This window comes from Condylura cristata, unplaced genomic scaffold (assembly GCF_000260355.1).
Source record: "Condylura cristata isolate star-nosed mole 26May11 unplaced genomic scaffold, ConCri1.0 scaffold00005, whole genome shotgun sequence".
NCBI lineage: Eukaryota > Metazoa > Chordata > Mammalia > Eulipotyphla > Talpidae > Condylura > Condylura cristata.
In genome coordinates, this window is record NW_004567106.1 from 11,491,211 (window position 1) to 11,510,811 (window position 19,601).

Below are 19,601 nucleotides of genomic sequence, written 5' to 3' on the forward strand. Positions count from 1 at the left end.
TAATTCCCTCAAAAAAAAAAAAAACTATGTATTACTTGATACTTATCCTCAGGGATCCAACACTACTTCATTTTGCCTATCAATTCATAAACATATTTCATTACAGCTCTTTACCTCAAACTGTTCTAAAGCATGGAAGGCTATATATGATCAAGTAAATAATATATATAGCTCCTTCCCATTAAAATTTTTTTCATGAGTATAGTTACGATTCATTCATACTAAAATAAATGGAGTGTGCACAATTCTGAAATACAAAGAACTACAAGAATGATACATTGAAGAATAAAAGACAGAGGACATGACTTTTCATTTTTAACTAGAGAAGACAATTAGTTTAATGGTAGTTAACCCACAAGCTTCTACAGTATGTTTTTAAAAAGTCCAGTGGATTTTTACTGCCTAATTCCCAAGTATCAAGGTAGGGAAAATGATGCTTTGGAAAGCCAGTGCTATCAGTTAAAACAAAGCATGGTGTTAATGCCAAGACTGATATTTAAATTTATAAATGACTAAAGCCTGATGACTGGAGCCTGAATTCTATTCTCTCTGGCTCTGAGCACGATTCATTTCACTAGTTCAGCTAGTTCAGACACCACCTGTGTTCCAACAGTGAAGCAGACCAAGAGGAAAGGAAGCTCTCGGGGAAGCTCAGACCCATATCCACTCAAGCCCTCTATTTATTATTCCACCAGGGAATGCTCTGTGCCCTTGAAGGCTGATCGGATGAGGGTAGGATCTCAGGCAGCAGGTATGCCATGAACAACAAACCCATATTCTTAACATATGTTTAATTTGAGTAACGCTCCTTCTTGAAAATACCTCTTGATTTTAAATCCACATCCTGATTTGCCCACTCTTGTTACCATTTTCTGCTGCCTGTTCTGAATTAATCCTTTGAGGTGGTCATTCCCCGGAAAGAAAAAAGGAAAATGAGAAGAGAGATGCAAAATTGGGAATGGGAATGAAAAGGAATGGGAGAAAGCAGAGAGACGGGGGTCAGTAAGTAGAGTCTGTTTTCATGAACTAGGTTTTCTTTGAGCTGTGCAAGACAGGAGAGGTGGAGGAAGAAGAGAACTGCAAGAGAAAGGCATTCAAAAGGTTATCCATTAATATTCCTACTGAAGAATGAAAATCAATTTTTTTTGCAATGGAGCTTAATTTACAGAGATTATTTTCATTTTCTGTCGTACTTCATCTCAAAAAAATTGATATAATCTAAAAAGTGGTTAAAATTATTAAAATAGTTTCCATAGTAGAAAAGTAAATGATTTTACTGTCAAAGTCAGTGTTTAAACTGAGATAATTTGAATTATATTTTATATAGTGATCATGTCACTGGGATGTCTAAACATTCTTTGAAAAAGTAATAATCCCCTTTCCTGACTTTTTATCAACAGAAAACTGACTAAAGGTTAGAAATATTAGCCACCGTTGCTGTTATTTGTAAAATCTACAGAGAAAGGAGGAATTCTGAATTTAAATACATTCTCTAGCTTGGGAATATTACCCCTTAAAATGCTTGCCACCTTTTTTTTAGCTATATTTCCAGCTCAGAAAATCATGAATTTTTCAAACAATTTAGAATCTATTTAAAAGTGAAAAAACTCTTTAATATTTCTTGCTGTCAAACAGAAAAATATTGTGCTGCTTGATGTCATCAACTTCATATCCCCTCCATCACTGACAGACATACAATGAGGGCATATTAACTGTATAAGTTGCATTTCTATAGTTCTCACCACATCTACAATTTAGGCTTTCTTGGATCTTTCTTTTTTTTTCCCCTGGGAACTCCAGAGGAGGCTGTAAGTGTGTTCATAAATACAGTCCAAAGACTTCCTGTGACATTAAAAGCAGCTGACTGGAAACACAAAAGCCCACACACCTCCCCCCCCGCCTTCCTCGACGCCAAACACCCCCAAGACTTCAGACTGGTCCTCAGTGGCCTCCAGAAAGAGCATCATAATTACGTGCTCCTTCCCACTGCTACAGATCCACTGATGCTGGTCATGTGCCATGACCTTCAACAGTCCAGTGGTTGACTTCTAGAATGGAAGTCAACCATGTCAGAGTGTATTCTATAAAGATTAAACGATTCTCTCCCCCCAAATACGTATTACTTGCCTCAAGGAAACCTAATAATGCATTTGGTACTTTACTTCTTCCAAAGATCATGATTCATCAAGTGTTTATAATTTACCAATAGGACACTACTGTACAGTTCTGGCAGGCCTGTCCGTTAGTTTGCTAGTTGTGATGATCCAAACTAGGAACACTGCTTAGGTTCAAACCTCACAACCTGTTTAGATTTACTTGAGGTTGAACTGTGGTGATCTTTACATCAATACCAGGACAGGCTGCATTTTATCTAGAACAATTCAACATCCATTTACTATGCCTCACTAACTGTACCATGCTAAGTGTCAAGGTGAAAATAAAGAATATGGTCTGTGCCTATCAGAAACTTACCCCTTGTCTCCTAGGTCAAGAGTAAAAATGAATTATCCTAAGTGGATGCAAGCGATAAAACTGAAACAATTATTGCATATTTTACCCATTTCTGTGTCACCTGATTTAAGAGGCATGAAAAGTTGAAAGTGGAGTGCAGCTAGGGATGGTTAGGTTAGTTTGTGGAAAAGGCCATTGGAGAAAATCTGTGCTAGCTTGTGCTAGGAGGGAGGCGACCTCACATGAAGAATACCTACCTCCTACCTCAAGATCCTGCAAATGGTTTGGGGATGGTTGGTGAACCACAGGTATTCCTAAGGCTGGTTCCTATTAGCGAGGGAAAACTTGAAGCTTTACTTTTCCTCATCCTTGCTGTGGAATGAAACCAATAAAGTCACTTAGTATTTAGACAAGTGAGTGAGTGCTGTTCATTTGGGATAGAATGTTCCTGGGGAGGAACTGACCAATAGAGGCCACTGAAGGGCTTTTTGGGCCAGGGAGAGCCCAGCTAGAGGGTCATCAAGTAATGCAAGAATCAATGGCAACTTTGTTAACATCAGTAAGTAAAACCCATATAAATAAAAATCATTAGAAAAAACTGAATGTTGCATATTTTTTCGTCATTCTACATATAACACATGCAGATCCATATTTGGCACAATGACTATCTACACAAGACTGAATTCTATAGAAAAAAAATACCTAAGAGAAGTTTGTGTTGCCAGATGCTTGGCATCAGGAAGTAAAAACAGTTTGGATATGTTTTTAAATGGTCTTCCAGATGTGTGACAACTTATAGCTAGCTACAGCCTTTGTCTATAATTTGGAAAGGAGGCAAAAAAAAATAAAGGTAGTTATTCAAATTTTACAACAAAATGCAACTTTTGTTCCTTTCCTGGTCTGAGTGCATTGGTTAAAAAAAAAGCTCTTTATTTTTATTTTGCCTTTTGGTCAATTACTTTAACTGCATTTGACCCAACAATATAGACATAAAAACTTCTCACAGTACACCCTTTTACCAAAATGAAAATTATTATTGCCACCAAGTTCTGATACTTTCTGGCTCAGAAGTAGTTAGTCAGAAATTAATTTCATCTTGTGTTTAATCTGCCATCCTACTTAATATTAAATATTAATTAGATATACATTAATTTTCCTAGTTTATTTTCATTTTAAAGTTTATGTTCAAGAATATGAAATAATGAAAATACAGATAATAGACATCTGTTTACCTTCATACTTGATTTTCCCACAGAAATACACATTCTTTATTGAATTACGTGCTCCATTAAAATCATTCAGGAAGTTCATATTTGCAGATAGTAGGTGCTAAATAATTAATGGCTTAGTAGAACAACAGGAAAAATTGTTCATGAAAAACTACACCTTGTGAATTTTACAAATTACTTGCTCTAGGCCGCAGAGAGATAGTCTGTATGAACTTAAAATAATCAGTAACTAAAGCTGTGGGTTTTGCTATTGACACTGTAAAGTTTCAAAAGGCACCCAGGGTGCCAAATTCTGAAGCGTTGTTGCATGTCAGTCTAGTTCTCAAGAATTATCTCTTTGTGTCAAGATATTAAAGTGCAGTATTCAATTAATTTCCAATTACTATTTGACACTATATACGCTACATTAATAGAATTGGACTAGATAGAACTGGTGTATCTACTCATGATACCCTTTTCTGAATGATACAATTAAAGATAAGCCAGGTTTCTACTAATTATGTTGGCCAAAAATTGGTAGAAGTTTACCAAAGTGACACAGGCTACCGAGTATAATATTTCAATTGTTTCAAAATAACTGAAAAATTTCTCAATGAAAATATGTAACTATTATTAAGATTCTGTACACTGCCTACTAAAACCACTCAAAAAATATTACCTGCATTGGCGGGAAAAGGGTTAGGAGCAGTTGGAGACAGCTATCATTGGATTTGCTTTAAGTAAGTGACAAATTGGACTTAATAATCAGGTATTACATCATTTTATAATCAGAATACTAAAATTCCAGTAGAAAATGATCAAGAATACACCAGAGAATTCGCAAGCATCTTTTAATTGTCCTGTATCTTTAATTCCACGGAGACAAATTCCAAAGTTTTGACAGGTGTATGGATCTTGATGGTCATGATGGTCCAGAGGGAGCATGTTTCAGTGACTGTAACTTAGATTTGAAGGATTTGTCTTGGAGGGAGAAGGTATGTAACTCAGAGGTTGTTAATAGTGGCTGAAATTAAGTTTTTGCTAGTAGAATTCCAATATGCTCTGTGGATCTTTATTACTGTTTGAAGAGTATCACTTCCTCTGTTGTGAGGAATCAGGAGTGTACATCACACAGAGACATAGGAACATGACTTTGGCTAGTGGTAAAACAAGGGAATTAGCTTATTTTATAAGTAACTGAAAGGGCTTAGTCCCTGTTTCCTCAAAATATTTACAAATTGATCAAAAAGTTATTGAACACTGGTAGACAGATTCATGACCATACAAAGATATCTGGTTCCCAATATCAGGACTTTATGAATATGTCATATAACATGGCAAAAAAATGATTTCTCAAATATGATTAAGGATCTTAAGAAGATTATCCTGGATGATATGGGTGGGTCCAATGTGATCCCAAGGGTCCTGATAAACGAAAGAGGGAGAAAGAATCACTTAGAGGAAAATGTGATAATAGAAACAGAATCAGAATGATGTGACATGAGCTGTACTTGATCAGCTATTGCTGCTTTGAAGTTGAAAGACAGCGACGAGCCAAGAAATGACGCTGTTCTCTAGAAGATGAAGGAAAGACAAGGAAATTGAATACTCCACTCCCAAATTTCTGGATAGTTCTACCTACCCCTTCATTTTAGTTAAGCTACCCACTAGAACTGTAAGGTAATAAATTTGTACTGTTATTATTTAGTCATTTAATATGCGATAATTTTTTACAGCAGCAAGAGGAAACTAATATAAATACTGAAAATATTAGTTCTTGTATGTGTCTTAGGCACAAAGCACAGCACAGAGAAAAGAGAAGCACCATTTTGCCCTTGTGATATTTACAAGTTCAACATACCCATTTTATTTTGTCCTGATAGAAGGAACATGATTTTCGCATAAAAAATAAATCAGTCTGGAGCACCATTTTATGCTCTTTACATGACAACATCTCTATCTTATGAATGGGAGGGAGGCAGGGTCCCTGTCTCTCCTATGCAAATGTTGTGTGTTACCCTAGAGACTGCTTCCTCTGACCAGGATAGGAAATCACCTAATACCAACACAATAGTCTTTAGAATATGAGTCCTACTTTTGTACTCTGAGGAGCTGGTGCTACCTAAAACCCTTAAGTGAAAAAAAGGTGGCCTTTTCTCTAGGGCAGTGTTTATTTATTTATATATATTTTCCATCATCGATCATATGTTTGCTTTCTCCTCTTAGGTGTAGTCCCCCCCCACACACACACAGAATTCCCACTACCACTTAACCTGTGCTGTCACCAGAATCCCTTGTGCTCGTCCCTCCCGTTTTGATCTCTCTCCCTCCTCCTCTACTGCTGAATGTCTCTGACTTCGAGTTGACTGTTAATAGTTTTTAATTCATTGTTATTATTTTTCCCCAACCTCTTTTTTGTTCCCCTATGTTCTTCCTATAAGTGAAACCATGTGGTATTTTTCTTATTCCTTCTGACTTATTTTGCTGAGTATAATCACTTCTAGTTCCATCCATGTTGCTGCAAATGGCATGGGTTTATTTTTTGATTGCTGAATAGTACTTCATTGTGTATATATACCACATTTTCTTGATTCAGTCATCTATTTTGGGGTTTGGGGTTGTTTCCACATCTTACCTATTATAAACAGTGTTGCACTAAACATAGGGGTGCAGGTGTCCTTTTGAATTAATGTTTTTGTGTCTTCTGTGTAGATTCCCAGGAGTGGAATTGCTGGGTCATGGGGTATCTCCATTTTTAGTAGTTTGAGGAACCTCCACACAGCTTTCCACAGTGGTTTTCATTCCCACCAGCAGTGTTGGAGAGTTCCTTTTTCACCACATCCTCGCCAACATTTGCTGTTACTAGTTTTTTAATATGTGTCATTCTCACTGGTATAAGGTGGTATCTCATTGCGGTTTTGATTTGCATCTCCCTGATTACAAGGGATGTTTAACATTTTTCCATATACCTGTTGGCTATTTGCATTGCCTCCTTAGAGAAGTGACTTCTTAGTGCAGTACTTTTTTTTTTTTTAAGATTTATGCACTTATGTATGCATGCAGAACTGGGTACAGGTCAGAGGCGAGAGGGGTGACAGGATTTATCAGAGACAGAGAGGGAAGCAGAACAGGCAGATGTACTGAAATACACTGTTAACGGGAGCAGTGTGCAGGTCAGGAGAGGTCTGCCACACCATGTGTGTGCCACCTCCCTGGCCTGTTATTGAACTTGTTCGTGCTGTAGTATGAGTTTCATAGTGCTGTACCTAACACATTACACCACCAGGGAGGGCCCTACTGCAGTATTGACTAATCCAGTGCAGAAACTGCACCCTATCAGTTATATCATTAACAACAGTCACATAACTATATAGTCACAAAGCCCTGCGAAAACTAGAGTTTTCTGACTCCCTTTTCATTCTCTACTCATTTTTCCCTACAGACACTAGGGTTCCTGAATCCAGATGCTTTTTAGAATCTGAAATAAGAATCAAGTTCATTTCACTCACCTTCCCAGCACACAAACCAAGTACATTGCAAGAGGAAATGAACATGTAAAGAAACCCTTTGAAAACTAACGGAGCCATGTTAGTTCACTTGCCCTATTATTTGGCTGGTCTCACTGCTGGTGTCACTTTCAAGTGTGGGGCTTGATTTAATAGGACAGCCAACAACTGTGGATCTAATCAAATGGGTTTTGAAACTCATAACTAGCAGTGTGGGAGAGCTAACTATAAGAAATATTTTTAAGTTTTGGAATGATCTGACAGGAATAGGCAAAAATATTCAAAGGGAATGGAAAAATAAAACGTAGGGTTCTGGTTTTTCAGGTCTGTTATAGTCACTTTGTGAAGTACTGCAGACAATTCATTACAATTTATCATACTGATACTCTAGATTGGATAAAGTCCAAACACAACTGAGTTAGATGCAGCTTAGATTACTTCTTACTTATAAGAGGAGGGTGGTCTCACCAGAGGAGGATGGAGTTCATTAGCAGGCTGAGAAATTTTTCTTAACTCTTCATTATCTGGTTTCATATTGTCCCTGTTACCCCCCAGGAACACTGGGCACCTTTTTTTTCAGCTCTTAGAGAAGTAAGTATACGGGGTGCTCTCATGAATCTCAATAGCCATCAGTTCCAAAGATAGAGTGCTCATCATCAGAAGTCTATAAAACCCAAAATACTATGAAACTCTTTTTTACATAAAATTATCTTTTTCTTTTCCAGGGAGAAGGAGAAGTAAATTGTCCTGTGTGTTTTATTTAAGCTACACAAGGAAAAATATTTCATAGCTGTGTGATAACTGACTAAACATATGATGGATATATATACTAACATAGGTGTTCAAGAATTTATGGCCACGTTTTCCTCTAGTCGGTCAGCACTACCCCACATATCATTCACTGAGGGATATGGTTTAGGACAGGATTCAATAGACAGATGGTTTTTAACATGTCTCTAGATTCTTTTTCCAGGACCAGGAGCTTCAAACTTAATGTAAATGGCCTTGAATTTGTACATTCTACATCTGAAGAGAGAGAGTTTTCCCCTGGGCGATAAAGGGGCAGAGTAAAATCACTCAAGTGCTATAAATTTAATCATTTGATCCCAAAGGAATTTTTAGTCTTACATTTTTATTTGTCTCTGAGGTGGTTTATTATTTTGTCCTTCTTTTAAAAACTAGCTCAGGTTGAACCAGAGAATCTGATACCCATTTATCCATTGCTCTTCTAAGTAGACATAAATGTTATGTTAAAAGGGGTTTATCTCAGTTTAGAAATGAACCACCAGGGCATATTTCTATCTTTTTCCACACTCTCGTCACTTTGTCTTTGGGTCTCTTGTTAAACATCAAAGAACCTTCAGTAGAAAAAGCACTAGTATAGGAACTAGGGGATGAATGGGACTTGGGGCTGGGTGACAATCACAAAAATCAGTTTACCCTTGTCTCTTGCTTCAATCTTGTAGCAAGCACTTAAAACCAATTTCTTCTAGTCCCTTTCAGTACTTCAAAGTAGCAGTTTATCAAAAAAAAACACCAAGTTAGACACAGTCTTTAGAGGTCATCTGGTTCATCTCCATGCCTTAGGCATAAGCATATCTAAGTAATTCCAGGCAGATAAAGAGAGACAAAGATAGTGTGTGTCTTTGGTCCTCAAAAGTTGTTGTGTAGTGGATCTCACTGTCCATTTGCTTCCCTGAGATTTAATGAGATGGAGGACCCTTGCTGAATTTATTTTCTTGTTAACTGTAGGATAACTCAACTGGTTCCAGGCACTGTCATAGCTGGCAAAACTACCATATAGTTTCAAAAAAAAAGAAAGAAAGAAAGAAAAAGAAAGCCATATGAAGAGCCTACACGTAGAGGAACACGTCAGGGTTTTTTTGTTTTGTTTTGTTTTTTGTTTTTGTTTTTTTTTTTTTAATGGTTCCCCCTATAATTTCTGACCTAACCTAAATGTCTTGGTAATGACCTAATGTGGGATATTACATGACTCCTTGGGTGGATCCTACAAATGTAGATTTTATTTTCAGTAGGGGGTTGTTGAGTGAAAGGAAGATTGCATTCCCTTCCACTTTTTTCTGTCACCTCAAACACAAAACTGAATCCTACAAATTCAGAAAGAAATCGATCATAAAGCAAGACAGATCAATGGTACAATTATTTTAAATTATTCTTGCCAATACAACAGTTCAGGTTTGGATTAGCCTATTTATTATTGTGTCTGTTTTATAACTGACTTCTTATACTGGATTCTGTATCTCAAAGTCATTCTTGTCTTTTTTGCACATAGACTAAGAAAGCTGGCTCTTTCTTTACATGTAGCTTACTTCAACAAAGGCGGAAGGGAGGCAACAGGGGAAAAGGATTAATATTTGAAAATGTTTTGTCCCCTTTGCAATCCTTAATACATTTTTTAAAAAAAATTAATTTGTGGCTACAGTTCAAGTAAGATGGTTTGATGGTAAAAGTGGAGCAATCCCAGTACTGGATTTAAAGAAGTCGTGTGGCTGGATCCCTTAGCATCACTTTCATGTGGCTGTGTGAGCCATTCTCAGAAACCCCAAGCATTTCTGAAGATACAAACTGGAGACAAACATAATTTTTCCCTCCCCTTTACCATTAATCCTTCATGTTTTAACAGGCACTGAAGTTAATGCTGCCGACACTCTTTCCTGTCAAATTGGAACTATTTTTCTTCTCTCTTAAATAAAGTAATCTGTTCTTTCTAGTTGATACTCCCAGAAATCAAAGGGATGGATGTCAACACATGCCATACCCAAATATCAACTTCCTTTTCTCAGTTAAGCAGGATTTAGACATTTAACTTAAAGAAAGTTGGTACTTTTAAACATATAAAACATATTTTTATATGTGTGTATATACATATATATGTAGGGAGGGGAATATTTACATATATACATGTCTAAATATTTTGTAAAACCTATAATGATCTTTGTCTAGACCTAATCATGATCTTTTCCTAGACCTAATAAGAAGAAAAAAAAAAAGTCAAACTCACATTGAGGAACATTTCACGAATATGTGATAGTACTCTTCAAGACAATTAAGGGGCATCTAAAAAACTGTCACAGCCTAGATACCCACTAATGAGACATGATGACTGATGTAACATGGTGTTTCATATGGGATCCTGGGGCAGGAAAAAGCACTGGGTAAAAACTAAGAATATCTGAATAAAGTTTGAGTTCAATAATCTTCTATCAACATTGGTTCATTAGTTGTAACAGATGTACTATAGAATGTAACCGTAGGGAAACAGTTAGAAATAGGGAAAATAGGGTGTAAAGTGTATGGGAACTGTACCACCTTTACAACTTTCCTGTAAATCTAAAACTAGTATTAAAAGTTAATCAAAATTTATCAAAAATAAATTTTCTACCATTTCTCTACAGAACTCTTGCAAATTGCTGATGACTGAAATAGAAAAGCACTTTTCCTACTACAAGTAATTTGTAATGGAAACAAACTTTCCTTTATAATAAGGAAATAGGTGACTCTGCAAGATAACAGATAGTTGGTCTCATCTTGTGTGACACCAGGCACAAGAAGGTTTCCAGCAAGTGGGTGGTTAATGGGCTGTGCAGTTACTTTATAAGGATGGCTCTGCATTTATAAAACTTACTACCAAGATTCCTCACCTTGCTGTTGGGTAATTTTTAGCTAGAACACCAAAGGAAAAAAACAAAGTATGTGTGAAAGGGTCATTCTGACCTTGAGTTCTTGGTATGTGTCTTGTATCTCAAAATACAAGGCTCTACAGACTCTCAGGTAAATGGAAGGGTGGGATGGACCTCAAAATGTTCATTTTTGAACTTTTTCCTAAACACAGCCCTTGATTTTAATTTCCCAAGTGTGACCACACTGCCCAAGATGACTATATATCCCATGAATATCTTATTATTTTTTAAGTATTCACCTTACTTCCTATTTCTTGAAATCTGAAGAATACGCCTCAAGTACTGTGTCTTTGTAAGTAGGAAATCTCATTGGTTTGTTAAAGCACACAGGGGCACTCTTCTCTTTCACAATAATTAACAGCATTCACATAATTATTAGCAGGAGGGTAAACACACATTTGAGAAGAATTTGTATGGAAATGATATTTTTGGTATGGCTCCATGGTGACAAGATGAAAACAGGGTATTTATCCTAAAGCAGTGACAATAAACACAGAGCTTGTGAGTAGTGACCCAATTGGTTTCCAGCTGTTAGCTGCTTGGTAGACTCCCATGAAGTGATTAATTGGTCTCAATCAGTTCTCAGTAGGAAGTTACCTACCTCATTGTAAATATCACTACAATTGTTATTAATTAGTTTTGTTGTCACCAGTAGCAACTGGTAGGCTAGGGGCTGAGTCTGGGAGTCAGGTGAGTGATCCCTACAACAGAACTCCAGCTGGAGAGGGGACAATGTCATGGTAGCAGACAAGGAGCCTCAGAGCCTTCTCTGCCATGTGGACATGCACGAGGTTTGCTCCATGATGACTATTACGTGGTATGTAGTCAAAAGTGTGATGCTCAGACAGAGAGGCTGTGTATCTCAAAGAGAAAATATACCTGTATTCCACTGATGCAGGGTTTCAGGATATACTGGCTTCAAAGTTAGCCAGGTCATAGTTTATATCTGCATTTTGCCACCTGCTATTCATTTGATCTTTAGCCAGTAGCTGTCAGCCCTAGCTTCCTAACCTGAAAAACTGAGGCAAATAATCCAATCACCTATTGATAGAGCCATGTATATGACATGCTTCACATTTACTCATTAGTCAGAATTTTTGAAACACACTTATGAACAAGAAACCACGTGAGTTGGTGTGATAGTGATAGTGTCATTAGTCCTCTTAATAATAAAGAAGAAAACTCAGGTGTTAGGCTTTAGCATGTAGACCAATACTAAAACTACCTTTGTAATTCATTATTTTCTAAGAACCTAATTATTTAAGAAATGAGGAGAAACAAGGACAGATGTAAAAACTGACCAACAAAATTAAGGGGCATTAGCAAAGGATTCTAGAAGAAGAACACATGCTATATCACATGTGTCTTGGTTGGGCAGGTTGTGAAAATGGTGTGCAGCCCCATGACGAAAATGGCCCAGGTATGGTCTACCATGCTACAAAGGGAAATTCATCCCACAGTGACTTTGGACCACTCTCTACTCATTGTTTTAGATCTGGGTTTTCCAGATTTCTCAAACATAGGGTGCTTGCAAATACATACCACCCTATCTCTTCAAATCCTGATTCAGTAGATTGAGGCTAGGACCCAAAAAACTATGTTTTTACTAAACTCTACAAGTGCTTCTTATATTCAGGTATGTTTGAGAACCACTGATTTAAAACAGTGCTTTTCATTTGACTGCACACTGGAATTTCCTGCGGAATTTTTAACAATATTAATGGCTGGGTTCTAAACCCCCCAAATTCTGATTTAATTGGTGGGTGATATGACTTAAACATCAAGGAACTTTTTAAAAGCTTCTCAGAGAGTGCTCATGTACAGGCAAATTTGGAGTAACACTGATTTAAAAAACAGCCAGAGAGGTTCAGGCACCGAATAATGATAACTACTAATCAGATGTGAAGTAACATCACAGACAAGAAGGTGGCAGTTTTGATTCAAAGTGTGAAATAGGGAGTTTTAAATAAAGAAAAGAGAGAATTCCACTTCCTGGCGATATTGTGCAAGTTTTCCAAGTGCCCTAGACTTCTCCTGTATTGGAAAGGACTTCGCTGCAGAGAATACCAACTACAACTGAGAGTCTGAAGCCACCTAGGCTGGCAGGACTTACAGCAGTCCACATGTGTGAGTAATATCAGGACATGGGGCATACTGTGTCCTTACATGGAATTACTTAACTCAAATCCTCCAACAGCTGCGGGGAAGAGAAACTCCTTTGTGCATTGCTGGAATGTAAATGTGGTTGCATTTAGAAATAATATGACACTTGATCAAAAAAATTAAAATAGAGTATGATTTAGCTATCCTACTTATGATATACTTCCCCAGGAGTTGAGAGCAGGGTGTTAAAGAGATATTTGTACCACCAGGCCCACATAACACTATTCAAAATGGACAAAAAGTAGACACTTTGCCAAGTTTCCACTTCCAGGTGAATGGAAAAGCAATGTGTGGCATATATACACAATGGATTAGTCAATATTTTAAAAGGAGGAAAATTATAATGTATACTACAACATGGATGAACCTTTTTGACATTGTGCTAAGTGAAATAAGTGGGTCACAAAAGGACAAATACTCTGATTCCATTTAGATGAAATTCCTACTATAATCAAGACAGGATAGAAAGTGGTGTTTGCCAAGGGCTTGTGGAGGGTGGTCATAGGACGCTAGTGCTTAAGGATTATGGAGTTTCATTTGGGAAAGATGACAGTATTCTGGAGTCTGATGGTCAAAAATGTGATGTCCTTGATGCCACTGACCTAGACATTTTGAAACGATCAATTAGGTACATCTTATGTTATATATATATTTCATCACAGTTTAAAAAAAGAAAGAAAGAATTTGAAAGTGTTACATTTTTATTTATCCAAAATAAAAATAAGGCTCAGAGAACTCATAGAACTAGTAGATAATCAGACAGGAAGTCACTCTTTAGACTCTCCAAGCCCCTCCTTTTTACCACAGCCCCTCCTGGGGAGTAAAAAGAGGAGATGGTGCTTTGAGGGAACTAACAGGGTGGAATAATCATTGGAGGAATGAGTGATCAAGATAGTTCAGAAAGTTGTTCAATGATAGTAAGGTTTGTAAACTATGATATCAGCACTACATTAGCACACTAACTTTTTTAAAATATGAAGATAAAATCACATGCCATAACTTGTCCTTCATTAGTATATTCTTTTAGTATATTCACAAAATTGTGCAACCATCCCCAATATCTAATTCCGTAACATTTTTATCACTCTCAAAATAAACTTTATACCCATTATTAGTCATTCCCCATTAGCCCTGACTCCCAGCCTGAGGTAACCTACTTTCTTCTTCTATGGATCTGCCTGTTAGATTGCATACAATGGAACTACACTGTATGTGATCTTTGTGACTTGTTTTATTTAGCAAAATATTCCCAAGGTTCATATTTTAACATGCTTCATGCCTGTTAGAACACACATTGGTCCTGCATTCATTTTTATTAATTAATACTATGTTGTTTGTCCTTTCTTCAGATGAACATTTGGGTTATTTCTATTTTGGATTATTGCGAATAACGTACATGATAATGTAATGAACATTACTCATGTACACATTTTTTGTGTAGACATATGTTTTTAGTTTTCTAGGGTATATACCTAAGAATGTAATTGCTAGATCATATGTTAATTCGATGTCAAACATTTTGAGGAATTTCCAGACTGTTTTCCAGAGTGGCTGTCCCCTTTTTACATTTCTATCAGTATTGTATGATTATTTCAAATTTTCCATGTCCTCACCATTACTTGTTACTTTCCTTTTTGTTGCTATTGCTTTATTCCTCAGCTTTATTGAGGCAGAGCTGACATGCAAACTTTTATATTAAGTATAGTTACTCTAGTGGGTATGAAGTGGTATTCATTGTGGTTTGCACACTAACTTTTGTAATCTTTACACACAGCCCAAGACTAGGTCGATGACAGAGTCTCAGTACTGGTAGGCATGAAATTTCCAAGGGATTCTAAGGAAGGTCATCAGAATGAATGGTTTCTAAGCTATGGGAAATCAAATTTTAGAATCAGCTGCTTTTAATTTTTAATATAAATTGAGTCAAGAAGTTGCAGGCAAGTGAATTCAGTCTTTGCTCATGAACACCCCATTACTAATGGGGTGATGACTTTCAGTACATGGTTACTCCTCTTGGAGTTTAGAAGAATGGTATGTGCTCTGGGCAGAGACTTCCTCAAAGGAAAAAGAGAGATCTAAAGGAAAAAGGACCCTTCCCCTTCATCTCAATTAAAATTAAGTGCCCAACTTATGACTCATGTCTTGGCTTTGCCACCTCCCCACCTTACACATTGTCAGAGGCCTAGTGCTACATGATTGCCTAGAAAGGGGTTTTCGACAGCAATGTTCTCCAATTACAGTTGTTTCCATTAACAAAAGAAATATCTTTGTGGGTTTTTTAGGTACTTGCAGAAATATATACTAGCTCACTAGTAGCCAAACACATCTGATCTCTCTGCCTTACAGCCCTCTGACAGTTAAGTATTTACTTTTAGACAAATAAAATGTCAGCCACCATTAAACAGCATATGGCAACAATATGGCCATTCCCTCTCTGGGGATGAATCTCTCCCCAGAAGAACTGGTACTTGAAATAGGAGATGCTTTTGAATGCACGACCTGTATCCCTCCCACCCAGGCTGAGAAATGGGCACAGTGCCATACAAAGAAAGACATGGGCAACCAGATTAAATGTGGACATAGGGGGTGAGTTGCCCAGCCAGCAATGACCAAAGGCTGTTGGCCCTAGGCAACTGGGCCTGTGGTTAAGGGGAAGTACCATTCCTAAACTGGCCTGGATTAGCTCTACAAAATAAAAAACAGACCCTCACAGCCACTTAAGGAGGTTTGGGCCGTCTTTGCAGTAGGCAAAGAGAGATATTCAAAGTGATGTCTTCCACCAGTCCCTGTGAAATTCCCATGGTGAGTGAGATAAAATAAATCACCTTGTCTCAAAATGGATCATGAGGGTGAAGGACCCTGTGCAGCGGGTCAGCTTAGGTACAAGTGGATGTGAGGCAATGAAGAGATGTAGGACTGCTTTTTCAGGAATGGCCAGTAACGGAGCAAGTTAAAATAAACAAATCAAGTTTTCTCAAGAGTTTCTGCACTTTTGAGCCAGTGGAAGACACCAGAAATTGCCAACAGCAATGGCTTGTTCCTCAAAACATATTCCCAAAAGCTTTCTTGTCCTGATTCTGAGAAACTAGAATATGGGGTGTTCATCCTACTGGATAGACGATTACTAATGCAAGACTGACTGTTATTGTGTTGGAAAATAATCACTCACCAGTTTGACATCAAGCCTTTGACATGCGCTTACTGCATTTCTAGACCCCTGAGTATTTTGTTGTTTTGTGGGTTTTTCTTTTCTTTTCTTTTCTTTTCTTTTCTTTTCTTTTCTTTTCTTTTCTTTTCTTTTCTTTTCTTTTCTTTCTTTCTTTTTTTTTTTGACAATATGACCATATCAATGAAATCACTAGCCTTGTTAAAATAAAACCCAACTGCAGTGTCAAGAAAGCTTACTTTCATTACAGTTAACATTGTTCAAAAATTCCAGCTAACCTTATTATTTTCCCCACTGTGTAAACTACTTAATTTGAATGTTTTGAAGACCATACATTATTTCCCAAAACAATTTTGAGGTGCTAATGACTTGAAAAATAAAATAGTTAAAAATACAAAAATATCTTTATAGACATGTATTTTTCTAGAACCAAGAATAACCTCTTAGAGAAACTTCCTTTTTCCAATTAAGTTTGATCAAATTGTATTAATCATATAATTTATCAATGATTTATTATGACACTAAAAGGCTGAATTAATACAAAGTACTATTCTTAAGTTTTTAATAAAATTTTTCTTCAGAAAATGTACTGTTGAGAATCAGCGCCATGCAAACCACATTTTTTAATAGTATCAATCAGTTTTTTGGATTTTTTTTTTGTCTTTACTAAATATGTATAACTGACAGAACAGTAGATAAAATCCTTTACTCTTGTTACTAATGGTCAATAAATGCCATGATAATCAGCAAAAACAACTAAATCAGCTATATGATGGGCAGGAGGTGACTGGAGTTTCACCAAAATAAACCATTCTGAGAGTGCTGATAAAGATTTTCTAAATTAAAAGAACTCCAACTTCATTGTCAAGGTTAGAGTTGGGAGACTGTTCCCACATCTCTAAAGGCAGCTAAAATGATTGGATGAAAATGAATTCAGTCAATCATTCAAATGTTTGCCACAATTACATCAAACACCACACAATTTAAAAAATCTCAAGAAATGACTAAATTCTAGATTTTGCACCTAAATGATTGAGTTCATTCTCCAATAGTGTTTCCACATGAATGATAGTATGATAAGTATGGCACCCCCTAGAGATATGCTATAAATCCTCCTATACACTATATTATACATAGAATACTATAATCAGTGTATTGAGCTTCAAAAAGTAAGCAAATCAATAAATCCCATACTGAGTTCTCCATTTCTAATCTTCCAAATCAAAGATAAAAATAAATATGTCTACTCTTTTTCCTCATGGAGAAACTGTAAAGTTCGGTTTGCTCAAAACAAAGTAGCAGATTTTTGGTGGCAGATATCTTATGTTCAAAGATGTTGCATTCTTGTTTGCACTAATTTGATGTTTCATTGAATGGCAGTAGAATTCTGACTTCAAAATGGGGAGGGGAGGGCTGTGTGAAATTTAACTTTTTAAAATGATTTAGTAATTATTTGGCACTATTTTTGATGATGGAGTGAACAAACATATGAATGAAAAAAAAATTCACCCTGTAAGGTGGATTCCAGTTGATTGCCAAATACAAGTTTTGGTTTTGTAGAAATAACCCTGCTTATTTTTCTCTAGTAAAAAATGCTTGGAGTAGTATTTGCTGGGATTAAACTGAAATACGGAAGCAATCAAGTGGTTGAATTCTGGATTTTTCAAAGTTAATGACATTCCTTTATCCATATTGATTGGAGCTTTGGCTCAATTCAGTTGTCAATACCACCTGGATAATTTTAAGTCTTTCTGAAGCTTAAAAAATGTTCTCCAACATAACTCAAGCAACATAAGAATTTCATCAATTGAAAACTAAGAAACGTTTCTGTGGGATGTGTAAAACAAGAAGCTGACCAGCATTATTTTCTTTTTCCTTAATTCAGTATCATTATTGAAAGTTATTCTTGAACTTTATGAAAACCATATTGGGGCACAAGCGTGTTCACTATTGAATCATGTTCAAGGAATTGAAACTGAAAATGATTCCAACTAGGAAAACATGGCATTGAAAAACAGTCTACATTCTTTATTCTACCTCAGAGTATAAGAGAATGTTTCTGAGTGGTAAGCCTTAGACTGACAGTAGATCAGATTTTTTTTTTTTTAAAGAAATGCATGTTTAATTTTTTGGTCATAAAGAAGTCATAATTTTTTTAAGTCACTTGTTTACTTTGTTCGATTAACAGTTACAACTTTTAAATTCACTTTTTTTGCTCAGAAAGCTGCATTTTTCACTATTACTCACAGAAAAAAATCCTAAGCTTACTTGTAGGCTTTTGCTTTTCTGTCTCAGGCTACCTTTCCAGCTACATTTTTATTACCTGTCTTTTCCATGCAAGTTCTTTCCCAGTCAAATCAGAGTAAGCTGTTAACCAGCCTGTTTTGCTACCTCCAACCCTTTCTTCTCATTATCCCATCTCTCAAGATTGCCTGTTCCTTTTCCTCTCCATTGCTATAAGTTTCACACATTTTTAAAGGAGCAATACATCCCCTTTCATGAAGTCTTCATCCCACCCTTCCCAGCTGTCTCTTTTCTGCCCCCCCCCACTCTAGCTAAAACTAACCTTCTGACCACTCCTGTTGCCTGCCCTCCCCTCTTCCCCACCACACACACACACACACACACATATCACATCACATCACATCACAGTCCTAGGAGATTGGGTCATGGCAGGTTTTATATTCAAGACTGCCGCTTGGATGTACAATGTGAGCCCTGCCAAGAGTGTCAATCTCAAGGGTCTATAGAGATCAACATCCATCTTATTCTCCACTGCCACAGCATATACCTGCCCAAATGACCATGTTTAAGGCATCTTGTTCTACTTCACATAAAAGCACTGTACAGAACAGCAACAGCTCTGCTCACAGATCCTTCATATCCTTGTGCTCATCCATGTGCATGGATTTTAGTTTCCTTTACCGGGGCACTAGCTTGCTGAGGGTAATGATTGCCTTTGTATTCTCACTGTGCCTAGTACAATGCCTTTCATATACCTAAGAGCTCTCACTGAATTTCACTGAAGGTGTGAAATATATTTTTTAAAACAATTGCTTGTGCACAAAAAGGTGAGCACAGAAAGCACAATAAGAATAAAAAATGGAGTTCTTCATGGTTGTGAGACTGCTGATTTGTCTGATTTTATGTATCCCAGTTCTGTCTCAGATAAGCATTTTCCTATAAAATGTAGTGCCCGTAGTCTTTTGTGGAACTTCAGAAACCACATTAGTGATGCCATGACAGACCATGGCAGAGTTGGACTGAAATACATTTCTGACTGTTTGTTAAAATAGGCAAAGAATAACATTAAGAACTGTCTGAAGTGGGCAGGATCAAGGTCAGGGAGGCAAGGCAATTTGGGAAGGAACTGGTTAGATCAGTCTGAGGTCACAGCACTTCCTAG

The 19,601-nt window shown here is 36.8% G+C and overlaps 1 protein-coding gene across 17 annotated transcripts in view; it reads left to right on the plus strand.

The window, feature by feature from the left end:
- DYNC1I1 (dynein, cytoplasmic 1, intermediate chain 1) overlaps positions 1–19,601 on the plus strand; it is a 312,504-nt gene that overhangs the window by 223,012 nt on the left and 69,891 nt on the right. The window lies entirely within an intron of this gene.